Source organism: Physella acuta, unplaced genomic scaffold (assembly GCF_028476545.2).
Source record: "Physella acuta isolate Inbredline_101_S28 unplaced genomic scaffold, ASM2847654v3 ptg001640l, whole genome shotgun sequence".
Classification (NCBI taxonomy): domain Eukaryota; kingdom Metazoa; phylum Mollusca; class Gastropoda; family Physidae; genus Physella; species Physella acuta.
This window is the reverse complement of record NW_026733154.1, coordinates 414,369-440,422: the sequence shown is the minus strand read 5'-3', so window position 1 is coordinate 440,422 and position 26,054 is coordinate 414,369. Positions and strand designations below refer to the sequence as shown.

Here is a 26,054-nt window from a genome sequence, read left to right as displayed (position 1 = left end):
GGGAAACCAACCGTTAATAATTAATCAACTGATACAAATTTAACTCGAGCAGAAACCATTGTAACCAACATCAATTTATTCTATGGCTAATAAATTTGCCTCGGGATAAAGGTAGCTCCGATGATAAGTTATTCATGTTGGCGGTTATTTATTTCATAGCACAGGTGGTGTAATTTTAAATGTAGAATACGTATTTTTAGGGGACCTAAGTCAGCCACTGGGAGAGGGCATGTTGCTGGTGATAGAAGAAGTATTTTTAGGGGACCTAAGTCTGCCACTGGCATGTTGCTGGTGATAGAAGACGTATTTTTAGGGGACTTAAGTCTGCCACTGGCATGTTGCTGGTGATAGAAGACGTATTTTTAGGGGACCTAAGTCTGCCACTGGCATGTTGCTGGTGATAGAAGGCGTATTTTTAGGGGACCTAAGTCTGCCACTGGCATGTTGCTGGTGATAGAAGACGTATTTTTAGGGGACTTAAGTCTGCCACTGGCATGTTGCTGGTGATAGAAGACGTATTTTTAGGGGACCTAAGTCTGCCACTGGCATGTTGCTGGTGATAGAAGACGTATTTTTAGGGGACCTAAGTCTGCCACTGGCATGTTGCTGGTGATAGAAGACGTATTTTTAGGGGACCTAAGTCTGCCACTGGGAGAGGGCATGTTGCTGGTGATAGAAGACGTATTTTTAGGGGACCTAAGTCAGCCACTGGCATGTTGCTGGTGATAGAAGACGTATTTTTAGGGGACCTAGGTCAGCCACTGGCATGTTGCTGGTGATAGAAGACGTATTTTTAGGGGACCTAAGTCTGCCACTGGGAGAGGGCATGTTGCTGGTGATAGAAGACGTATTTTTCGGGGACCTAAGTCAGCCACTGGGAGAGGGCATGTTGTTGGTGATAGAAGACGTATTTTTAGGGGACCTAAGTCTGCCACTGGCTTGTTGTTGGTGATAGAAGACGTATTTTTAGAGGACCTAAGTCTGCCACTGGGAAAGGGCATGTTGCTGGTGATAGAAGACGTATTTTTAGGGGACCTAAGTCTGCCACTGGGAAAGGGCATGTTGATGGTGATAGAAGACGTATTTTTAAGGGACCTAAGTCTGCCACTGGGAGAGGGCATGTTGCTGGTGATAGAAGACGTATTTTTAGGGGACCTAAGTCTGCCACTGGGAGAGGGCATGTTGCTGGTGATAGAAGACGTATTTTTAAGGGACCTAAGTCTGCCACTGGCATGTTGCTGGTGATAGAAGACGTATTTTTAGAGGACCTAAGTCTGCCACTGGGAGAGGGCATGTTGCTGGTGATAGAAGACGTATTTTTAGGGGACCTAAGTCTGCCACTGGGAGAGGGCATGTTGCTGGTGATAGAAGACGTATTTTTAAGGGACCTAAGTCTGCCACTGGGAGAGGGCATGTTGCTGGTGATAGAAGACGTATTTTTAGAGGACCTAAGTCTGCCACTGGCATGTTGCTGGTGATAGAAGACGTATTTTAGGGGACCTAAGTCTGCCACTGGGAGAGGGCATGTTGCTGGTGATAGAAGACGTATTTTTAGGGGACCTAAGTCTGCCACTGGGATAGGGCATGTTGCTGGTGATAGAAGACGTATTTTTAAGGGACCTAAGTCTGCCACTGGGAGAGGGCATGTTGCTGGTGATAGAAGACGTATTTTTAGGGGACCTAAGTCAGCCACTGGCATGTTGTTGGTGATAGAAGACGTATTTTTAGGGGACCTAAGTCTGCCACTGGGAGAGGGCATGTTGCTGGTGATAGAAGACGTATTTTTAGGGGACCTAAGTCTGCCACTGGGAGAGGGCATGTTGCTGGTGATAGAAGACGTATTTTTAGGGGACCTAAGTCTGCCACTGGGAGAGGGCATGTTGTTGGTGATAGAAGACGTATTTTTAGGGGACCTATGTCAGCCACTGGCATGTTGCTGGTGATAGAAGACGTATTTTTAGGGGACCTAGGTCAGCCACTGGCATGTTGCTGGTGATAGAAGACGTATTTTTAGGGGACCTAAGTCTGCCACTGGCATGTTGCTGGTGATAGAAGACGTATTTTTAGGGGACCTAAGTCAGCCACTGGCATGTTGTTGGTGATAGAAGACGTATTTTTAGGGGACCTAAGTCTGCCACTGGGAGAGGGCATGTTGCTGGTGATAGAAGACGTATTTTTAGGGGACCTAAGTCTGCCACTGGGAGAGGGCATGTTGCTGGTGATAGAAGACGTATTTTTAGGGGACCTAAGTCTGCCACTGGGAGAGGGCATGTTGTTGGTGATAGAAGACGTATTTTTAGGGGACCTAAGTCAGCCACTGGCATGTTGTTGGTGATAGAAGACGTATTTTTAGGGGACCTAAGTCTGCCACTGGGAGAGGGCATGTTGCTGGTGATAGAAGACGTATTTTAGGGGACCTAAGTCTGCCACTGGGAGAGGGCATGTTGCTGGTGATAGAAGACGTATTTTTAGGGGACCTAAGTCTGCCACTGGGAGAGGGCATGTTGTTGGTGATAGAAGACGTATTTTTAGGGGACCTAAGTCAGCCACTGGCATGTTGTTGGTGATAGAAGACGTATTTTTAGGGGACCTAGGTCAGCCACTGGGAGAGGGCATGTTGCTGGTGATAGAAGACGTATTTTAGGGGACCTAAGTCTGCCACTGGGAGAGGGCATGTTGCTGGTGATAGAAGACGTATTTTTATGGGACCTAAGTCTGCCACTGGGAGAGGGCATGTTGTTGGTGATAGAAGACGTATTTTAGGGGACCTAAGTCTGCCACTGGGAGAGGGCATGTTGCTGATGATAGAAGACGTATTTTTAGGGGACCTAAGTCTGCCACTGGGAGAGGGCATGTTGCTGGTGATAGAAGACGTATTTTTAGGGGACCTAAGTCTGCCACTGGGAGAGGGCATGTTGTTGGTGATAGAAGACGTATTTTTAGGGGACCTAAGTCTGCCACTGGGAGAGGGCATGTTGCTGGTGATAGAAGACGTATTTTTAAGGGACCTAAGTCAGCCACTGGCATGTTGTTGGTGATAGAAGACGTATTTTTAGGGGACCTAGGTCAGCCACTGGCATGTTGCTGGTGATAGAAGACGTATTTTTAAGGGACCTAAGTCAGCCACTGGGATAGGGCATGTTGCTGGTGATAGAAGACGTATTTTTAGGGGTGCGCGGACCTTTGACCACAGGTGCTTTGACCATAGGGGGTTTGACCATAGGGGGTTTGACCACAGCGGACCTTTGACCATAGGGGCTTTGACCATAGGGGGTTTGACCACAGCGGGTCTTTGACCATAGCGGTGCTTTGACCATAGGGGGTTTGATCATAGGGGGTTTGACCATAGGGGGTTTGACCACAGGTGTTTTCTTAGCAGAGGGTCATTGATCACAGGTGGTCTATCAACTGGTGTTTGATCACAAGCGCTGTGTCCGGCTTTGATCATAGGTGTGATACAATTAACACGATTTTATACATGTTTCCTGATAGTACGTTAATAGAAATTAACATGTATTTAAAAAAAGCCAAGAACTATATTTTAGTCTCCAAATAAAGGCTGGTGCTAGGCCTCATAGATTTATTTTAAATATAAATGAAACACAAATAATGCGACATATAACAAGTTTCACAAATAAATAATGTAGATGTACTTGAAAATACATAGCATATATAAAGGATAAAAAATGATACAAAACTTGCCAACAATATAGTCAAAGATGTAATACATAAAATGGTTAACTGGTTAACTAAGTGACAGTCTTCTTTTCATTTCTCCAACAGCTCGTTTTTTCAAACCATAGCTAATGTTTCCTTCGTGTGAATGTTGAGGATTCTTCTCCCCTATAATCATAAGATCTTGTGCAACTAATGAAGCTTTGCACTTACAAGTGCGATTCTTCGTACACCGCCAAACGCGTGACCAGTCCTGGCGTTCTCTGTGTAGCCAAAACTCGTGGCCACGATACAACAAAGTTCTTTTACCTTTTTTCGACGTGCTATACTCTCCAAGATTCTCCATGGTTTTGACATAGAGTAGTTTAGATGACTTGTATTTATACATGATGATTTAACATATTATTACATCATGTCGAAATTTTAAATATAATTTAGCAACTTTTAAAATAAATCCTTACCATATATGGACAGCATTGGACAATCCACCTAAGATCAAAGACCCTATGTGGTCAAAACACCTGAGATCAAAGACCCTATGATCAAAGCCGGACGCAGCGCTTGTGATCAAACACCCGTTGATAGACCACCTGTGATCAAACACCCGTTGATAGACCACCTGTGATCAAACACCCGCTGATAGACCACCTGTGATCAAAGACCCTCTGCTGAGAAAACACCTGTGGTCAAACCCCCTATGGTCAAACCCCCTATGATCAAACCCCCTATGGTCAAAGCACCGCTATGGTCAAAGACCCGCTGTGGTCAAACCCCCTATGGTCAAAGCCCCTATGGTCAAAGGTCCGCTGTGGTCAAACCCCCTATGGTCAAACCCCCTATGGTCAAAGCACCTGTGGTCAAAAGTCCTAGGACCTTTTTAGGGGACCTAAGTCAGCCACTGGGAGAGGGCATGTTGCTGGTGATAGAAGACGTATTTTTAGGGGACCTAAGTCTGCCACTGGGAGAGGGCATGTTGCTGGTGACCTTATCGATAGGCTGTGTCTAATAGGTGGCAGAGGAAACGCGAGACGCACTTATAATACACGTGCAACATAGTGCACGAAAAACAGCACACAACTTCACTAAAAATGAACGCTTGACAAGTGCACCAAATATAGCACACACGTAAACTACAAAGTATAGTGAAAAGTGCACGAAATATATCACACACATAAACTACAAAGTAGGGTGAAAAGTGCACGAAATTTAGCACCCAAGTTAATGTCAAATTTAATGAAAAGTTTACGATAACTAACACAAAATTACACTTAAAATAAAAACGCAGCCCATTAAAAGTCATTAGAAACACTGTACATGCTAATTATTATTCCCACAATAAAAGTTCACGAAATTCTGGCTTTTCAACAACAACAAAACATTATAAGAAATAGTTTTAATAGTAATCCATTAATGAAACCACGAATCCCTCCAACAAGCAATGTATGTGTGTGTTGATACGCTGTGTTATGTTTTTATCCATGCTTGATTTGAACGCTGTTTTAGCGATGTTTCACCAAACAAATCAAAGACACGACAGCTACATTTAGATGTGTATTGAAAACATGCTCGTTTTGTTTTTGTCTAGCACTCTGTCTAAAAGTACATTGTCGGCATGTGATCTAGACATGGTGCCACAAATTTAAGTGCCGGCATTTGAATCGAGGTATCATCTTCCGCTACAGGCCTCAGCGACTGTAGAATTGGATAGGGGAACAGATTAGACTGCGTGAATAAACCTATAGAGGTTTTAACAATGGGCGTTTTGTGATACATAGGTTATGCCCTCGTTTGTAATTTGTTTATGTCCATGTTGAAATATTATTTACGAGCCGACCCGCTGCGTATCATACGCCGCTATTTAGTTGTTTTTTTTCTACTTTTCAGTAATTTATAATTTGTGAATTCTACAGTACCAATGCTGCCACTGAAAATATTTGCTTAAAAACACTAACCCCCCCCCCCCCCCACGTGAAAGCAGCCTCCTCTTAGTTACCTCCTCTACGTTTAAAATCGTTTCAAACTAAATTATCTGCCCCTAATAGCCGTCACCAAACCCGTCTCTGTGATTGTAAAATGTAAACAGAGTGAACACCGCTCACCAGATCATGTGGGGGTGGGGTGGGGGGGGGGGTGGTAGTGATAGTGCTAGAGAGAAAGAGAGGGGACTGCAAAGGCGCGCTTGCAGCTTGTTTTCTAACTTATCCCAGAAGAGAATTATATATGTAGATACACAGGCAGGGTTCGATGAAGGTAGGGGGAGAAACTATGTTTAACTTATCCGACTTAAGTGCAGACAACCCCTTAACTATCAACTCTACGCATCCGTAGCTAGGTCCAGCGTCGATCAATGTAGCTTTAAAAAATGTTAGCATTTACCAAAGTCTTAGTGGAAAAGGTACAGTTCTTTAAATTCATTATGACTAATTACCACCGGACTCTTTGGAATGGCGCTATTTATAGAACTATCCCTCAAGTCCACAACCGTAATTGGCAGTCATTTAAGCTTCAACGCCGTTCGCTTAGGTATTCTCTTCTTTCAGTCTTTCGCAGCTTTCGAGAAGGTAACGACCTCCCTTCCCTCCCTCCCTACCTGCCTAGGTAGAACTTGAGTCAAACATTAACACCTACCTGTGAACTTCCCTAGGTAAGCTTGTATTTACCTGTAGATTTCTTAATCTGCTGGTGAGGCGGTGTCATTGACACCAAATAGTGGCCGTAAGTTTTAGGCCCGGCTTACATGTTTTGACTAAAGTGTACACACTGGGTAGTCAATGCATGTATATAAACTACAGGAAAATATAGGTATCAATATATACCAGTACATATATATGTATATATATGTATATATATATATATATATATATATATATATATATATATATATATATATATATATATATATATCTATAATATAAGCGGGCAAGTAGTGTGTCAGTCCTTCCTTCCGTCATCGCTATAGATTTTGGAACCATAAAAGTAGGTATTCAAAATGAAATTTTTATAATGAAATTAAATAAAATTTAACACTTCCACCTGATAGAGACTGTTTTCATCAGAACAGAAACACCAAATTTATTGGTGTATGTCCATTTTTAAAAAAGTTATGAATTTTTTAAAACTCAAAAAATGCGTTCGCTTTTTGAGCAGTAAAGGGTCTATTTGAGACCCCTACTAACTTCTACAATAACTAAGTTAGAACTCTCAAATTTCGTGCACACACAGCCAGTAATACAAATAGCAAACCCAATTTTTTTCAAGGTAGTCAGACCGATATAAATAGAAAATTTATTCACATAAAAATGAGCCAAAGCACAATTTTACCGAAGTACGAAAAGGGAGACAAAAAGTTAATTTACAGTCATTTTTAAAAAATCATAGAAAATCAACTAATTAAGCCACATTAATAATATAAATGTTCTAAGAAAGGAAATTCAAAGCATGTTAATATGAAACAAGCAGGTAAAGAATTAGTAAAGAAAGTAATTAGCGAGACCAGATTCAGCAAGGTCAGTTTATAAAAATTTGGAATTTTATCCTTTTTCAAAAAAATGATTTAAAAATATTTAAGTAAGGTATCTCAATAAATTTTACACCAACTTAAAGCATATGATGTTCTTAATATATAATAAACACAGAAACATAAAATAATCATTCTGCAAAACAATACAAGGCATCCTTCCTTAACGCCCAAAATCAAGAATTTTCATTACCTAACATCCTTCAAAAAGTGTTCTTACTTTTAAGAAAGTAATATAAATTGTGTAGGATACATGTTAGCATTAATTTGTTATAAAAAAACTAAATAACTATACTATTACTTTACTTATATACTATAATAATAAGAAATTCCATGCATTTTAAAAACTGACGAAGTAAGATACCTAATAGAGTTGTGATGTTCATCTAGTTTTGTTACTCTGGTTCCTAATCATGACTTGCTTAGCATGAATTTACTTGTTACTAGTATATTTATTTCTTCTAGTTAGTTATTGATCAAAGTCAACTTCTGGAAATGTCTAGGTCCTAACTTATACAATTATCAGAAATCTTAGAGCAGGTTCAAAAAGACAGGTCAATATCCTGATTGGGAAAGTTCTCTATGATGTTGGGTAGCATTGTAATTAATAGTCAATATCCTGGTTGAGTTTGTCTTGTCTTCTTCAAGGTTTGAAGTAGCATTGTAATAAATGATTGTGAACTGGCAGCACACATCAAATTATGGAATCTAGTAAGGGATCCTTCCATTGGTCCAGAGTAGAGAAAATGTCTGTGAACAAAAACAATTAATTAGCATTTCAAATATACTGACTTATATAGCAGGACTGTATATCATTATACCAACTTAGATATCAATCATGTAACATTACATCATTATAAATAATAAGCAAAGTGCATACAATACTAACATTTGACATATGGTTTCCTTCAAAAGTATTCAGGAGTCCTGTTGATGCTTACACAAACAATACATATTTTTTGGCAGGCCTTTCAGTTTCCACTTTCGTTTATGCTAATATCTTGCTCTGTAAATAGAATAATAATAATAAAAGTAAGGCTGCTCAATGCTTTTTAGATATAAATGTAAGTACTATAGATAGTTCTACTACTAAATATTAACATGAAAGCAATGGTGAATCTAACTAATCTACGTAGATCTAGAATCTAGACTAAATCTAGAAACAACTTTGGACTAAACTATTATGGAAGGGGGGCTACATTTTATTTTAAGTGGTCTGTACAATAAATCTAGAGATTAAAAATGTAAAAGATCGTAATATTCTAAAATTTAATGTAATTACTGCACATATATAGAATAGTTAACTAATAAACTAGGAAAGACAAAAAAAGCAATGCTACAATATATTGAAAGTATGCTGTTAACCGCTGCGGTAATATAATAGTTGAACCCAACACTACGAGAAAGTAAAAAAAAACATGGCGGACAGTCGGCTTGAAATATCGACAAAATATGGATAGTTTAATCGGCCGATGTTATTAACTAACATAATTTACTAAACCAAATTAAATTGTATCATCCTTTTAAACATCTTTTTGATTTAATTGTGCATTCCTTTTTTATTTCAGTGACCATAAATTAAATACAACGGACTTTTAAAAAAGGCTAGATAATTTTTTGGAAAAATTTTTTTTAAGCGTGGAGCAATTACCGATAAGCGGGCACTAATATTCAAATGTATTAAAGCAGCAGTTAATTATAAATAAATAGAATATAGCTAGTAATATAACGTGCATTCAACTTACCTGCACATGCTTTTAAATCCACTGTAATCAACGAATAAACACAAAATCTGGTTCCGAACCGAGGTCGGGTGTTCCGGAATTCAACAAAATCTTGACTCAAGCCGGCGAAATTTAGATTCGGGTCGTCGCGATTTGTATACATTGGTTTCATTTACTGCGGTCCGACCCCATACATGGAGTGTTCATTAAATTGTAACAGTTTTATGGCAAATTGGATGCCCTTTCGGAATATACAACTTTGGCGGCTGTAAAATTATTTTTTCATGGAAAAAAAACATTTTAAAATTTTAAATTGAACATTTTTAGCATTTAATTATATTATACAGTTGGCAAAGTTATACCATCTTACAGAGCTACCATTCTTCTTTCTAAATCAGTGGTTTCTAATTGCGTATGTGTTATGGGGTCGGACCGCCGCGCGATGCCGCAACGCGACCAAAAAATTTTAAAACCGGCTTAAATTTTTCGGCTCATTTAGAATACCTAATAAAAGTAAACATTCGCACCACGCAGTGCTTTTCAGTGCACCTCAGTGTCTTATTTTAAGTATTAGAGTTGGGTTTGTTTATATAGTGGCATAGAGCTATTTTATAATTTCCACTGTTTGTACTATTTTGCATAACGTAAAGAGAATATTAAATACACGCACATTGCTAAAACATATTAAAAGGATCAATGTCAAATATAGTTTTCGTTAATATTCATAGAAAAAGTGGATACATTTTAATAACATAATAACAGTACGGTAGAAAAATCAAATTAATTTAACCTTAACTCTTTTTTTCTAATTTTGACAAAGGAGGTAATTTAAAAATACATTAAACTCACGCTAATAAAAAATGTGAATGCAAATATACGTTCGTCATAGAAGGAATTAGTGTTGCAATAATATAATTAGCAAAATGTGAATGCAAATTATTCGGATGTGTAAGAGGAAATTATTGTTAGAAAATTATAATTAGCATGGATTGATAAAAGGCAATCTTTTATTTATTTTTTCCACTGAATGTAGGCCTTACTGTTTATTACTTATAATTTTTAATCAACTATTCAGCACTATTATAGACGCGTCATCACGTTCATTAGGTGCGCAATGGTTTTAGTTATGAAACTCTTTTGTAAATTTTTAAAATTTAAAGTACTGGGAAAAAAATGCGTGAATGGATAAAGTGAAATATTGTATATATTATAGATACTGCCTATTATTTATACTGTCGGGTTTTATAGGAGAGGCGTAGCGAGGGGGGGGGGCATATGTCCCCGGGTGCCGACCTTAGGGGGCGCCAAATTGGATTGGAAAAAATTTGCGAGGGGGGGGGGGGGGGGTGGCGGAAATCGAAAGTTTTAGCACGGGGGGGGGGGGAGGGGTGCAAATCGAAAGTTTGAGGGGGGTGCAAATCACCGGAAAGGGCGCGATTTGGCGCTACGGGCTAGACTGTGAGCAATATGCCTTTATGATTGCATTTAAATTGTGTTTATGTTATGAGTGTTGTGTTTGTTTTTTCGTTTTTTTGTTGTTTTTTTTTTTTGCGTTCGTTTGTGTTGTGTTTAGTTTTGTTCTGTTCCCAAGTTGGTACATTTAAAAAAGATTTACCGTGGCGGAGCACGGGATGCAGCTAGTCTATAATATAAGCGGGCTGAGCGTGTCCTTCCTTCCGTCCGTCATCGCTATAGATTTTGGGACTATAAAAGTAAACAACGCACCATGCTGTGCTTTTCAGTGCACCGCAGTGTCTTATTATACGTAGTAGAGTAGGGTTTGTTTATATAGCCACATAGCGCTATTTTATAATTGCCACTGTGTTTACTCTTTTGCATAACTTAAAGAAAATATTAAATACACGAAAATGGCTAAAACATACTTAAAAAATCAATGTTAAATGTCATTTTCGTTTATATTCTTAGAAAAAAGGGATATATTTTCATGAAAGTAGGTCGAAAAAACTAATTAATTCAACTTTTGTTTGGTAATTTTTTTGCAAGGGAGGTAATTTAAAAATATATTTAACTCATCAATATCTAAGTTAATTTTTTTTTATTACTACCGCATTGATTATTACATGTTAAGGTTCATAATTAAAAGAGAAAAATGTTAAGATTATTTATATTATTTATTATTATTTTCTAATTAGTCTATGATTTCTCAAAAATCACGTTCTTTTTGCTTTTGTTTTTCGGTGTTATGAAAACAGATGGTAAAATTTGACTTTTTGAGAAGACTGGAAAGGCTCTCTCTGAGCGCGGACGTATGGGAAAATTTTTTTTTTTAATATTTAACTCACTCTCAATAATTTAAGTTATTTTTTTATTACTTCCACATTGATTATTATATGTTAAGGTTCATAAGTAAAATAGAAAAATGTTAAGATTATTTATATTATTTTCTAATTAGTCTATGATCTCTCAAAATCACATTTTTTTGTTTTTGTTTTTCGGTGTTAACAGATGGTGAAATTTTAGGATTATAGTATAGAGAATGCTGAAAAGGCTCTCTACGGGCGCGGACGCCTGGGAAAAGCGTGTTTTTCGGTGGTGATTCTAATTACATTGCCAATGTGTTTTCTTAGAACCATAAAAGTAAACACCACTTGCCGTACATTTATTTGCATTGCATTGTTTTATTGTAAGTTATGGAGTAGAATCTATTTTTGTGACTTAAATAAAGGCTCTCTTTGGGCGCGGACGCCTAAAAAAGCGTGTTGTTTGGTGGTGATTCTAATGTTGTGGCTGTGGTTGTTTTGTGGTTGTTTTGTGGTTGTGTTGAGGTTGTTTTGTGGTTGTGTTGTGGTTGTGTTGTGGTTGTGTTGTGGTTGTGTTGTGGTTGTGTTGTGGTTGTGGTTGTGTTGTGGTTGTGGTTGTGTTGTGGTTGTGTTGTGGTTGTGTTGTGGTTGTGTTGTGGTTGTGTTGTGGTTGCGTTGTGGTTGTGTTGTTGTGTTGTGTTGTGGTTGTGTTGTGGTTGTGTTTGTGTTGTGGTTGTGTTGTGGTTGTGTTTTTGTTCGTTTTGTTCTGTTCCAAAGTTGTACATTTAAAAAGATTTACCGTGGCGGAGCACGGGATGCAGCTAGTATATATATATATATATATATATGTTTGTATACATAATATGAATATATGTTATATATGCATACATAATATGAATGTATACATAACACAGATACATTCTTTAAAACAGTGTGCAGTATTGGACAAGTCTCAATACGCTAGATGAAGTGTTCATCTGTAGTTACAGCATAAAGCTAATGGCGATTTTAAAATGTGTTTTTTTTTGTTAGAGATATGTTGAGACTTCGTGCAGACGGGAGCCGAACCTGAGACTTCGGGGTAACACGCGTTCTTATGTGCAATGTCTACTTTTCTTTCCATTGTCCTACAAGTATTTCTATATTATTTTTTTTTACAACACGGAGTAAGAGAAATACTGATAAACTTGATCCAGTATAAGACTTAAAGGAGTAAGCAGAATACTGACAATATAAGTTCAGACTTAATGGAGTACGCAGAATACTGACAATATGGACCTAAGGTCCGACTTAAGAGCTAACGGCATACTGACAACACGGAACTACATTAGCGGAATACTGACAATATAAGTTCAGACTTAATGGAGTACGCAGAATACTGACAATATGGACCTAAGGTCCGACTTAAGAGCTAACGGCATACTGACAACACGGAACTACATTAGCGGAATACTGACAATATAAGTTCAGACTTAATGGAGTACGCAGAATACTTACAATATGGACCTAAGGTCCGACTTAAGAGCTAACGGCATACTGACAACACGGAACTACATTAGCGGAATACTGACAATATAAGTTCAGACTTAATGGAGTACGCAGAATACTTACAATATGGACCTAAGGTCCGACTTAAGAGCTAACGGCATACTGACAACACGGAACTACATTAGCGGAATACTGACAATATAAGTTCAGACTTAATGGAGTACGCAGAATACTTACAATATGGACCTAAGGTCCGACTTAAGAGCTAACGGCATACTGACAACACGGAACTACTATAGCGGAATACTGACAATATAAGTTCAGACTTAATGGAGTACGCAGAATACTTACAATATGGACCTAAGGTCCGACTTAAGAGCTAACGGCATACTGACAACACGGAACTACATTAGCGGAATACTGACAATACTGACAGTGTTTATTCCAGACTCTTTTCACCGGGGGGGGGGGGGGGAGACTTGATATTTTCAGTTGGGGGGGGGGCTGGTAAAAGTATATTTTTTACTGTATAAATTATATATCATTCGGGGGGGGGGGGGGTGCGGTAGACTTTCCTCGCCCCCCCCCCCCCCCCCCCGAGTAGATGCCCGGGAGAAACTCTGGATACTGACAACATGGACCTACATTAGCAGAATACTGACAACACCGACCTAAGTTAGCAGAATACTGACAACACCGACCTAAGTTAGCAGAATACTGACAACACCGACCTAAGTTAGCAGAATACTGACAACACCGACCTAAGTTAGCAGAATACTGACAACACCGACCTAAGTTAGCAGAATACTGACAACACCGACCTAAGTTAGCAGAATACTGACAACACCGACCTAAGTTAGCAGAATACTGACAACACCGACCTAAGTTAGCAGAATACTGACAACACCGACCTAAGTTAGCAGAATACTGACAACACCGACCTAAGTTAGCAGAATACTGACAACACCGACCTAAGTTAGCAGAATACTGACAACACCGACCTAAGTTAGCAGAATACTGACAACACCGACCTAAGTTAGCAGAATACTGACAACACCGACCTAAGTTAGCAGAATACTGACAACACCGACCTAAGTTAGCAGAATACTGACAACGCCGACCTAAGTTAGCAGAATACTGACAACACCGACCTAAGTTAGCAGAATACTGACAACACCGACCTAAGTTAGCAGAATACTGACAACACCGACCTAAGTTAGCAGAATACTGACGACACGGACCCAGGATGAGACTTACATGGAATTGGCCTTACAGAATCCAGGCGATTGTTTGCGCGGCTGTAGGTCACTTTTCTTGGCGCATGGGACGCTGAAGAAATTCATGATCCACGTTACCAAAAAGATTGTTTAACTCTTTAGTCTTTAGTTAGTTTCGTTTCTTTATTTTCCGGTACAATTTTTTTTTTACATCAATAATCACTAAGTGTAGAGAAGTAAAACAATTAAAATTAAAACATTCATATTTAATAATCAATAATTAACCGAATCTTTATAAATTTAGATGTGCGAAAGTGCTATTTTAAAAAAAATATGTTTCCACTTCTCTTATTTTTACAGTCTAATTTAATTATTAAAAACATGTCCAACAAGTTATTTTAAAACTAAATTAACCAATTTAAACAGTCAATATCTGCTCACCCTTCGTGGCTGCATTTTTTCTGTTTATTTTTCTTGGAGCTCTTTCTCCGTTCTTTAAAAATTTTGGCCGCACACAGCGGTATAACCAACATGGAGTTGAGAAGCATGAAGAATTGGTTTGGGGGAAAATTTACATCAACACCGGAGAAAACAAAATCACACTTTGACACTTCTTATTTATTATGTAAAAAGTGTCTTCGTTTTAAAAGCCTAGAGTTTTCTTCGGTTTCTTGTTTTATTTACTTAATCACAAGTGCATTAATTCATTAGCTTTCTTTTAATTTAGTAAAGCAAGAATTTTATTAAATAACACAGACTTAGTTTGGCGTTTTAGAATTCATTAGCGTCGCGTGAAAATGAAAGTAGCAATGATAGAAGTCCGGCAACTGCATTTATTAGTTCTAGTCTAGCAGGAATCGCCGCCCTTTATACGACACATATTTCAGATTAATCCGATTGGGTCGCGTGAGACCGCCAATGCCAATATCAGTTTGATAACATTAGCGTGACGTCACAATGTCGTGCTGTATTGGAGGCGGGGTGGTGAACGGTGGGTGCTACCGTATTTCTTCGAAAAAATGTCCGTGCTTTGTAATAATTTGTGTAGCAAGTACGAACGTACCCATAGCAATAAACGGAATAATTGTATAGCCAGAAAACATTTGGTCTTTACATCTTTCCCACATTTACTAGCTATTAACATTACTAGATCTATTGGACAGCACATCAACAACATATGGTATGGAAATCAAAGTCGGCTAGACAATATTCATGACCAACAACCCAAATGACATAGTAGCACATAAAGGTCAAAGATTGGAAGTAGTCCATTCGTTCAAGTACCTTGGCACCACAGGCGTAGCGACCCTTCCCGGCGCCCGGGGACAAACTTTCAATTTGGCGCCTCCCCCCCCCCCATATATTTTTATATTTATAATGTAAAACTGCAGCTAAAATGAGCTTTCATTTTTTTCAACACATTTTGGCGCCCCTAGGGTCGGCGCCCGGGGACATATGTACCCCCCCCCCCCTTCGCTACGCCTCTGCTTGCCACCATACTATCTGATGAGGGAACAGAACAAAATACTTGTAAGACGTGTCCACACAACAACAACAGCACGTAGTAATTCAAAAAGTATCTGGTACGTCGAAATACCTCTTTGAGCACTCTTGCAGTCACTGGTCATGTCTGTGTTCCTGTATGGACGCGAGGCATGGACCTTCAACTCAGACCTACAGAGAAGAAGCCAGGCTCTGGAGATGAGATGTCTAGCAGACTCCTAGGGATCTCATACGGAGATCACATTATAAATGGAGAAGTTCGTGAGAGAAACACTAATACATTCTGTCTATTTAAGAATCTACTGAGCATTGTCATAACAAGAACATTAAGATGGCATGGGCATGTCACAAGAACCAGCGGCGTATCCAAAACCATATTTCAAGACACTGTACCAGGAGAGAGAAGAAGGGGTAGGCAAAAAAGCAACTGGATGGATGGATGACATCAAAGAAGGCTCCGGTAAAAAAAAAAAAAAAACTTTATAATACTCGTTAGAAAACAGTTATTTCTTTACAGTTTTATTAAGATACATCCACACATGCATTTCCACTAAAAAGTCGTGGAAAAATCTTGGTAACTATGACAACGGCGGCCATCTTGAAAATTTAACCCCTTCGTAGGTTTTCCACCATTCATAAAATATTATATTTTAAGCCAAATAAACCATCAATTCATAATCTTCCTCCATATTTTGGGGCACTCAGCTAAAAATTTTAAGTGCATATCTTCAAACTAATTTTTTTATGAATTTTCAAATTGTGGGTCCATTAAAAACACTAGTTTTAAAGCCCCTAAATTCCCCAAAATTAAGTGTTTTGAACGGACCCAAATTTTACCATATCATACCATATTAAATGCCGGCTGCCCATACACCATATGTGTGCCGGGGGCCCACACACACCACATTTGTACCACGGGCCCCATACATCTTATTCGTACAAGAATGCGAATATTTTCCTCCTCCACGACCCGGAGTATTAATTTCACAATGATGCTGCCTATTTAAATACGATGCAATAGCTGTATCATTTATTAGAGTAAAGCGGTAACGAAAGTCACGTATGTCTGTACAAAGACTAGTACATAACGAAGCTGGAAGAGGCTGAACAGACGTCACTCTTGTACAAAGTAATCCGATTGCATCGTCTAAGTTCATGACCAACTCTACAGGAGAATCAATAGCCCGCTGATTGGCCAGAACAATTTGTCTTTATCCAGGTGAACTTAAAACAGGTGAGACAAATAAGAAAGGTTGATTCTTATTTTGGATAACTACGCCCATGTTGTATTATCAAAAGAATGGGCTTAGGTTTAGAGAGGATGCAACTACAGTTAAACGGCCCAGTGTGTCTTGGGCACAAAAAGGTAACGAAGATGAACTGTAGATTGAGAGCAGTGTTTCTTCCAGAGTTTTTTTCTCCTAGGGGGCACTTGATATTTTCGGGGGGGGGGGGGGGGGGGGGCGCGGACACTGGTAAAAGTATATGTTTTCTATTTAAATTCCATTTCGACTAACTTCGGCAGAGCCCCCCCCCCTTCCCGAAGAGATGCCTGGAACAGTACGAACCGATGACAAGACGCCCAAAATCAAAATGGCCGGCAACAAAATGGTCAATAACAAAACGGCCAGAAACAAAGCGGCCTTAAACAACTATTTCCAAACAAAAGAGATTCTCAAAAAAAAAGCGCCAATTTCCATAGTAGGCCTATACCAATATGCTTGAAGTTAATTTACTATCTTCGATTGAAATGTGAAATATGAATAGAACAATAATTAAATTGTACAAACATAAAATAATCACGTGGTTTTATTGCGCCAGGCAAATTTTGATACATTATATAAAGTACCAACAAGGAAAGATAACTACCTATTTATAAACCAACTCTTCTATTAAGCGGTCAGGCCGACTTGAAGTTCACGGTCAGATGTAGGTATTTTTGAATGCACGTGACACAGGCGCACGTGACGGGCGAGTCTAACTACTGAATGTCATTGTCAATACATCTCTAGGTTTATGGAGGGGGGTTTATACTTAAGGCGCTTAATGTCTATTTAAGCGTGTCTATTTGGGTGGACTTAGTGTCTCGCGTTTTTAGGGAATTATGCGGTGGTTCTCAAATATATGGCACCACTGCACATATGTGTAGGGCGCTGGAATGTGTCTGTTTGAGAATGGCAGCACTGTCTGTATGTGTGGGGTTGAGAAGGGCATCACTCCCCATTCGTGTAATTATGTGTGGGGCAGTACTGTGTATATGTTGGTTAGTAGTGTCTGTGTGTGTGGGTGGCACTGTCTGCGTGTAAGGGGGAAGGGCAGCACTGTCTGCATATGTGGGGCATCACTGTGGGGCATGTGTATATGTGGCACTGTCTGCGTGTCAGGGGGAAGGGCAGCACTGTCTGCATATGTGGAGCATCACTGTGGGGGCATGTGTATATGTGGCACTGTCTGCGTGTCAGGGGGAAGGGCAGCACTGTCTGCATATGTGGAGCATCACTGTGGGGGCATGTGTATATGTGGGGCAGTATTGTCTGTATGTGTGGGCAGTATTGTTTGTATGTGTGGGCAGTATTGTTTGTATGTGTGGGCAGTATTGTTTGTATGTGTGGGCAGTATTGTCTGTGTGTGTGGGCAGTATTGTTTGTATGTGTGGGCAGTATTGTTTGTATGTGTGGGCAGTATTGTTTGTATGTGTGGGCAGTATTGTTTGTATGTGTGAGCAGTATTGTTTGTATGTGTGGGCAGTATTGTTTGTATGTGTGGGCAGTTATGTTTGTATGTGTGGGCAGTATTGTTGGTATGTGTGGGCAGCTCCACTTGTGTGTAGCAGCACTGTCATTATGTATGGGCCAGTACTGTATGTTGTAACGTTGTGCCTATATATGTGTCTATGTGTTAAAATTGAGTCTGGCAGCTGTGTGTGGGGAGCAACGTTGTGTCTATATGTAAGTCTATATGTGTTTAAACGAGCTTTACGTGTATGGGTGGCGCAGCACTACTTTCTTGTGAGGAGCGGTACAGCACATATAAGTAGGGAAGTCTGTATGTCAGGCATTATTTGCCTCACTTCTTGGGACGATAATGTAAAGTAGGGAGGTATTCAAATTTAACACTTAAAAAACTAACTAACTCCAGAACTTAACAAGACAGCTATTTCTATTTCGATTTTGGAACTTATGAAACCTACCTGTGGCCAAGCTCCTAATTAACCTATCTGTGGCCAAGCTCCTAATTAACCTATCTGTGGCCAAGCTCCTAATTAACCTATCTGTGGCCAAGCTCCTAATTAACCTATCTGTGGCCAAGCTCCTAATTAACCTATCTGTGGCCAAGCTCCTAATTAACCTATCTGTGGCCAAGCTCCTAATTAACCTATCTGTGGCCAAGCTCCTAATTAACCTATCTGTGGCCAAGCTCCTAATTAACCTATCTGTGGCCAAGCTCCTAATTAACCTATCTGTGGCCAAGCTCCTAATTAACCTATCTGTGGCCAAGCTCCTAATTAACCTATCTGTGGCCAAGCTCCTTATTAACCTATCTGTGGCCAAGCTCTTAATTAACCTATATGTGAAACATCGTTACAAATATAATGGCAACCGGAGTTAATTAATTAACTTTAGATTGGAATGCAGAAATGAGTTTAGTGGGGAACGGCTCATTTGATATTCAAAGTGCAACTGTACTGAGTTGAAAGTGAGACAGACCATATCGTAACATACTTTAAAAAACCTGGACCCTGAAAATTGGTTCATCGATAAACGGTTTAAAAGCATCACTTACCCTACTGGTGTGTGGAGGGGTTTAGAATATCGTACCATCTCAGGCTCGTAGAGATCGAACGGAAATTCCCAGACTCGTTTGTTTTAAAGTAGGGGTTAAAAATAGCGCACTAGAGATTTTAAATAACGATTGCAGTTGTGTTTTGTTTATTTTATGTTTTTAAACACGACACATTTTATCAAGTTCTAATAAAGTGATGGTGGAACAAAATGTTAATAAATAAGCTTTTAAATAACGATTGCAGTGGGTTTTTTTGTTTTATTTTTATTTATTTTTCATTACGATAAACTTAAACACGTTATGACAAAATGACGGAACAGCATATGTTAATAAATACTTTTCCTACATAATGTTTAATATGCTTCCCTAAACGTGTTCAGGGTTTCTTCTATGCATCTCTACACGGGGAGGGGCAGGGGGACACTAAGCATGTTAAATGTAGCCACAATAAATTTCTTCCTTGTTTCCAGTTTAAGACTCAGATAAAACCCACACATAAGTGTCTAAAATAAGATTCAGACATTATATATATATATATATATATATATATATATATATATATATATATATATATATATATATATATATATATATATATATATATATATATATATATATATGTAACGAGTCCCCGAGTCTATCCGGCCGACAACGCCAAATGTAACGAGTCTCTGGCTACCCTGCCGACAACGCCAAATGTGACCTTCCCGAGTCTAACCACTCATTCCACACAACATTGACCACAGCATAGATACTCGAAGATGCAGGTTCATTATTGATCCTTTTATTACATGAATCAAAGAATGTTTCACAATAATATAATGAATCAAGAGAGATGTTTCACAATAATAGTCTGAATCAACGGACCCCCAACAGTCCTCACTAGGCTTCATATAACTGAATACACATGTCTATTGTCCTTCTTAACACAATACGGCTAACCCGTTCAGTAACCAACTTGATACTGCCACACAGACTGACTGATCGAGCGAGAGCGAGAGAGTGAGAAAGCCCCCCGTCGCCTTCCTATATATCCCCTTCATAATCGTACTCATATTCGGTCCTATCATACTCGTAATCGTAATCGTTGCATTACGCCGCTTCTGTTGTACAGTCCGATTTAATAAGCCATCTGCATCCTGTCACATCAAAGTTGACAGACCGTTCTTTCGTATCGCTTCCCGAGATATTACGCCTTGGCTTTCTGATCGTTATCAGCCACCACCTGTGTTATTACATCAGTCGTGTCAAAGTTGACAGCGCTGTACCGCGTTCTTATGTCTCTGGTGTAACTTCCCCTAGTTACATCCACCCCTGCCTTTTTTTGTGTGTTATCAACCACAAACAACGCTTGGCAGGTGCAGTCCTTCAAAGTCAATCGCACCACCGTAAAAAAAAAATCCATTGTTCCACTCACTGTCAATGTCGTCACATTCGTATAAGATTGACCGTTATCCCTATTTCCCATATCAAATGTGTCTACATCATCTTCCTCAGACACAAAACAGTTCTAGAATTCACATCCACCTTTTTTCGTTTGGTGCCTTCACCAGTTCACTTTTATGACTTTTTGAACAGTCTGTTCTCATACCAGCGCGACCATGAAAGAATTGATGGTTGCTGACAAAAAATTTCGTATTCTTTCTGTTTCTCAAACTTCTCCGCGGACCACTTATCTGATGGTCTACTGTCTCTCTGCTTTTGGAGGGACCGGGATCCTCCTTGTTGCCGGTATCCTCCCCTTGTGTGTCGCTGTTGTTCTGTTGATGGTGACATGGTTCCGGGATGGGTATGTGAATTTCCGTTATAGTTTCCGGTTCCCTAATTGTCTTGGGTTTCCTTGTGTGTAACTGCTCTTCTTGACTATGACAATATTTCTTTAATTGAGCAATATTCGCCCACCGATCCGGTTTGGTGTGATCGATGGGTCTTATCTTAAAGGGGCCACCTGCTACTTTAGGCATCTCCACGACTTGCCATATCTCCTGTCCCCAGAGGTCGTGGATTTTGTTTCTGCCTAACGGGTGGCTACGCAGTAATACCCTGTCGTTCAGTTTGAGTGGCGGGTCCTTTGTCTGTACCGGCGGTTCCCTTCGCCGTGCTTCATGTTCTAGTCTTTCCTGTACTACCCTGTACATTTCTCTAATTCGTCTCATATGTTCATTCACATATTCCAGTGCAGTGTATGAGCCAGTCATACTCTCCTTTTTTCCTAGGAACAAGTCAAGAGGGAGTCGAGCCTCCCGTCCGAACAGCAACATGTGTGGCGAAAAGCCGGTTGTGGCATGGGGGGTGCAGTTGTATAGATATACCAACTCTGGGAGAAAATCAGGCCAACGTTTTTTCTGTTCAGGTTCTAGGGTACGCAGCAAATCATGCATGCTGCGGTTGAACCGCTCGCACTGTCCGTTTCCTTTCGGATTAAATGTGGTTGTTCTAGATTTGTTGATCCCGTAGTGGCTGCACAGTTGGTTAATTACTTCTGACTCGAAGGCCCTTCCTTGGTCAGAGTGTAATTGTCTTGGTATGCCATATTTGATGAACCAATGTTCTATTAAGACCTTTGCCACTGTTTTGGCAGTCTGATCTCGTGTGGGCACCGCCACAGTCCATTTGGTGAAAACATCAGTCATTACCAACACATGTTCCGTCCCATCCGATGATTGCTCCAACGACGTAAAGTCCATAGCCACAATCTCTAGTGGTTTTGTCGCTAATAGGTGTCCCGATGGCTGTCTCATTTTGACAACTGGCATTTTCGCATGCTGACACCTCACACAAGCCTCACAATGGCGTTTGACCTCCATTTCCATATTGGGCCAGTAACACCTTCGTCGTAATATTTTGTGCGTCCTGTCCTGACCCTGGTGTCCTGCCCTGTCATGTGCCAACCTTAGCACTTCTTCTCGTAATTGTCCAGGCACCACCACCTGGTGTATTGTCCCATCAATTTGGTCATGAATTCTCCGCATGAGAACACCATCCTTTATACTGAGACGGTCCCACTGACTCAGTATTTTCTTTGTTTCTCGACCAAATTGTTCTTTTTCCCTTCTTCCTGGGAATTTTTGTTCCTGGACGTGTTTCAATAGCGGCTGTAACCCGCTATCCGTTCTCTGGGCATCTCGTATCTCTTTGTGATTAAGGCAACTAAAATCACCAATGTCCATATGTCCGGGCTCTGTGGAAATGTGCTCCACCCCGGTCTGTCCGTTCTGCCTCACTTGCACCCCGAGAGGGATATCTGTTGACGCTCTGACCTCACATATTCCTGTCAGCGTTTCTTCCTCATCGCCCGGTCTCTCGTAAGGATTCCTTGATAAGGCGTCCGCATTGCCATTGGACCGCCCCGGGCGAAATTTTATCTCCAGGTCAAAGAGTGCCAATTCTGCTGCCCATCGCTGTTCGATGGATCCCAACTTTGCTGTCTTTAGGTGACTCAAGGGGTTATTGTCAGTGTATACCACACATTTAGCACCTAATAAATAGTCCCTGAATTTTTCCGTCACAGCCCATTTTAATATCAAAAGTTCTAGTTTCATGGCGCTGTAATTTGTCATGTTCTTCTCTGATTCCTTCAGAGCTCGACTGGCATAAGCAATAACCCTGAAGCCTTGCTTTTGTTGTTGTGATAGCACAGCTCCCAGACCTTTAGAGCTGGCGTCAATTTCTAGCCGAAATGGTTTGTCAAGGTCTGCGTATCCTAATATCGGCGCCTCTGTCAAAGCCTTTTTCAATAGCTTAAACGAGTTCAGGCATTCATCAGTCCATAATTCACCTATCCGTTGTGTTTTACCTTTCTTTTTCTCCTTACTGTGTTTCTTTGTCATTTTGTTTACCAAGTCATGCAATGGTGCGGCAATTTTTGCAAAACCAGGCACAAATTTTCTATAATAGGAAGCAAAGCCCAAGAATGATCTGACCTCTACTGTAGTTGTTGGCTGTTTCCATTCTTTAACAGCTGCAATTTTATCTGGGTCAGTGGCGATGCCATCCGACGAAATCACGTAACCCAAAAAATGTACCGATTTCAGACCGAAGCAGCATTTGTCTGGGTTCAGCTTTACTCCTATCTCCCTAAGACGGAGAAACACTTGTTCTAATCTTTCTAGATGGTCCTCCCAAGTTTTTGAATAAACTAGTATATCATCCAAGTACACCAACATTATTTGAAACAGAAAGTCACTCATAGCACTCTGCATTACTCGCTGGAATGTAGCAGGTGCATTAGTTAGACCAAACGGCATACGGGTCCACTCGTACAGTCCCAGTGGAGAAATAAATGCAGTCTTATGTTGATCGTTGGGGTGCATGGCCACTTGGTGGTAGCCGCTAGCCAAATCCAAGGTAGAAAAAAATCTTGCTCCCCCCAACGCATCAAGACATTCATCAATACGAGGCAAGGGGAATGCATCCCTTCTTGTGATATTGTTCAATTTCCGGTAATCACAACACAGTCTTATCTCCCCTGACTTCTTTTTTACCACTACTATCGGTGCCGCATACGGGCTCGTGCTGGTTGTAATAATTCCCTTTTTTAGTAGATCGTTCAGGTGTGCCTTCACCGCAGAGTAGTGACTCGGTGGTAATCTTCGATAAGGTTGCGCCACCGGCTTGTCTTGTAGTAAGGGTATCTGGTGTTTTATTACTTCCGTGTAACCCAAATCACCCTCGTACGAGGCAAATATATCCCTGTACTTATTCAACAATTCATTTAGTTTTGGGTCCTCAGTTTCCGGGAATGTATATGATCGGCCATCCTCTTTCTTCACCTCGGCCGTCACATTGACCGACCTAATTGTTACTTCATTACTGCTGGTATTGATCAGTTCGATGCACTGTGCCGACCTTTGTACCTCGACGTTCTGTGGTACTCCTACCAGAGTATTAGGCGGTATAAAAATTTCCTCATCCAAAACATTTGCCACTAATCCTTGAACTAGTCCATTTTCCGCTGATGTATATGTCCGCAGTAACACGACGCCTGCCCTCAGTGCGGCGCCACATGGTTCTATCATCACATCACCATTCACGCTTGTATCACCAATTTGTAATGTGATTGCCTTGACCGTGTTTGCCGGGACTGATATCCTTCCTCTGGTCTTGGCAAACCTGGCCAACTTGGATCCCCGACCTGGTGTGGTCGATCCGACAATATTTGTAAGAAATTCTGGCAACTGGCCAAGAATATTCATGCCCAACAGGCAAGGTATATTTGACACATTTGTCTCTAGGTTGTGTTTCGTAACGAACACCCCAACCTGCTTCAACCTATGTCCCGCCACCACGACATCCGCCAGAAAATAACCACAGTAAGGAATGGTTAGTCCATTAGCTGCCGTCAGGCGCATGCATGTGTCAGACCTCAACCTATGGTCTTTTCCTTTCATCCATTTGGTGTAAAAATTTTCCGTAATTGTCGTCACCTGGGAGCCTGTATCCACAATTGCCTTCACCGCGATGTCCCCAATCGTAATCACCATTTCGGGACAGACTCCCATCATTTTGCTTCTTGGGCCATAACCTCGCCCCTCTGTAGCCTGGCCCTGCCTTACAGAGGACGACCGTTTCCCTGGCAGTACCGTGCCATATGTCCGGGTTGTGAACAGGACAAGCAAATTGGTCGACCGTCAGCCGTCCACCGGAGTGATGGACCGGCGGGTCGCGGCCGTCCAACCTGTCTCTGTTTTGTCCCGTTCTTTTCCTGATTCTCAGCTGTTGACCTGCTTTCTAACCTCTCCAATCTTTGGTTAACCTTATCCAGGTGGGCCAACAGTTGAGCCATCATGGTTTCCACCGTGCCGGTCCCCGTGGGTGGGGATTGTTTCTGTTCCGGCACAGAGACTTTGTCCACCGAACAGTTCGATTGGTCCTCATCCTCGGACCTGCGGATCGCTGAGTTCCTGACCTGAAGGAAGGTCAACTGCGGGTCTTTGTGGACCTCCTCTTTCAACTCTCTCCTTAAGATCAGGGTTGCTAGCCCCTCGATGAACTGGTCCCTCAGTAGGCGTACATCAATGTCAGGTGTTTTGCCCTTTACCGAATCAAAGGCCCTGTTTATTCGGTGTGAATACTCCATCACACTCTCCGCCATTCTCTGCTTTAAGCCTACGAACCCCGTTAGCAGTTGCGATCCCGACCGTCTCTCCCCAAAGGTCTCCATAATTAGATCCAGCACCTTATCTGGATCTGATTGGACGGTTTTATCGTGGCATTTGACCTCTGCCCTAACCGTCTCTCCTATACTGCCCATCAGCAGTCTTAATCTTTCCTCTGGTGACATGTTTCTCGAGGCCCAGGCCGCTTTGACCTCCTCACTGAACATGTTGGTTAAAGTTGGATCACCGTCCCCGTAAAATTTGTTAATGTGGGACTCTCTGGGCAGGACCACAATATGGGTCTGCTTCTCGTCCAGAGTAGACATTTTATTCCTTTAGTAAAAAAAAAGAGTTCTTTCTTACCGTGTGTGTATGAAAAAATTTTCCTCGTTCCTCAATTTTCACTGTTCCTGTATGTCCGAATTCACACACACACTAAACACAGTTATGAACTAGGTTGACTATGGGTGCCTAACGCGGCAAGTCTCGTTGAATTCATCCTGGTCGCAGCGCCAAATGTAACGAGTCTCTGGCTACCCTGCCGACAACGCCAAATGTGACCTTCCCGAGTCTAACCACTCATTCCACACAACATTGACCACAGCATAGATACTCGAAGATGCAGGTTCATTATTGATCCTTTTATTACATGAATCAAAGAATGTTTCACAATAATATAATGAATCAAGAGAGATGTTTCACAATAATAGTCTGAATCAACGGACCCCCAACAGTCCTCACTAGGCTTCATATAACTGAATACACATGTCTATTGTCCTTCTTAACAC

General features: G+C 40.7%; 1 long non-coding RNA gene across 1 annotated transcript; it reads right to left on the bottom strand.

Annotated features, from left to right (window-relative positions):
- Positions 1-6,901: 6,901 nt before the first annotated feature.
- Positions 6,902-9,046, bottom strand: LOC131929500 (uncharacterized). The gene is made up of 3 exons (XR_009383972.1): positions 8,938-9,046; positions 8,082-8,198; positions 6,902-7,942 (listed from the first exon to the last, which is right to left on the bottom strand). It is a non-coding gene; the product is annotated as an uncharacterized LOC131929500 (long non-coding RNA).
- Positions 9,047-26,054: the final 17,008 nt, after the last annotated feature.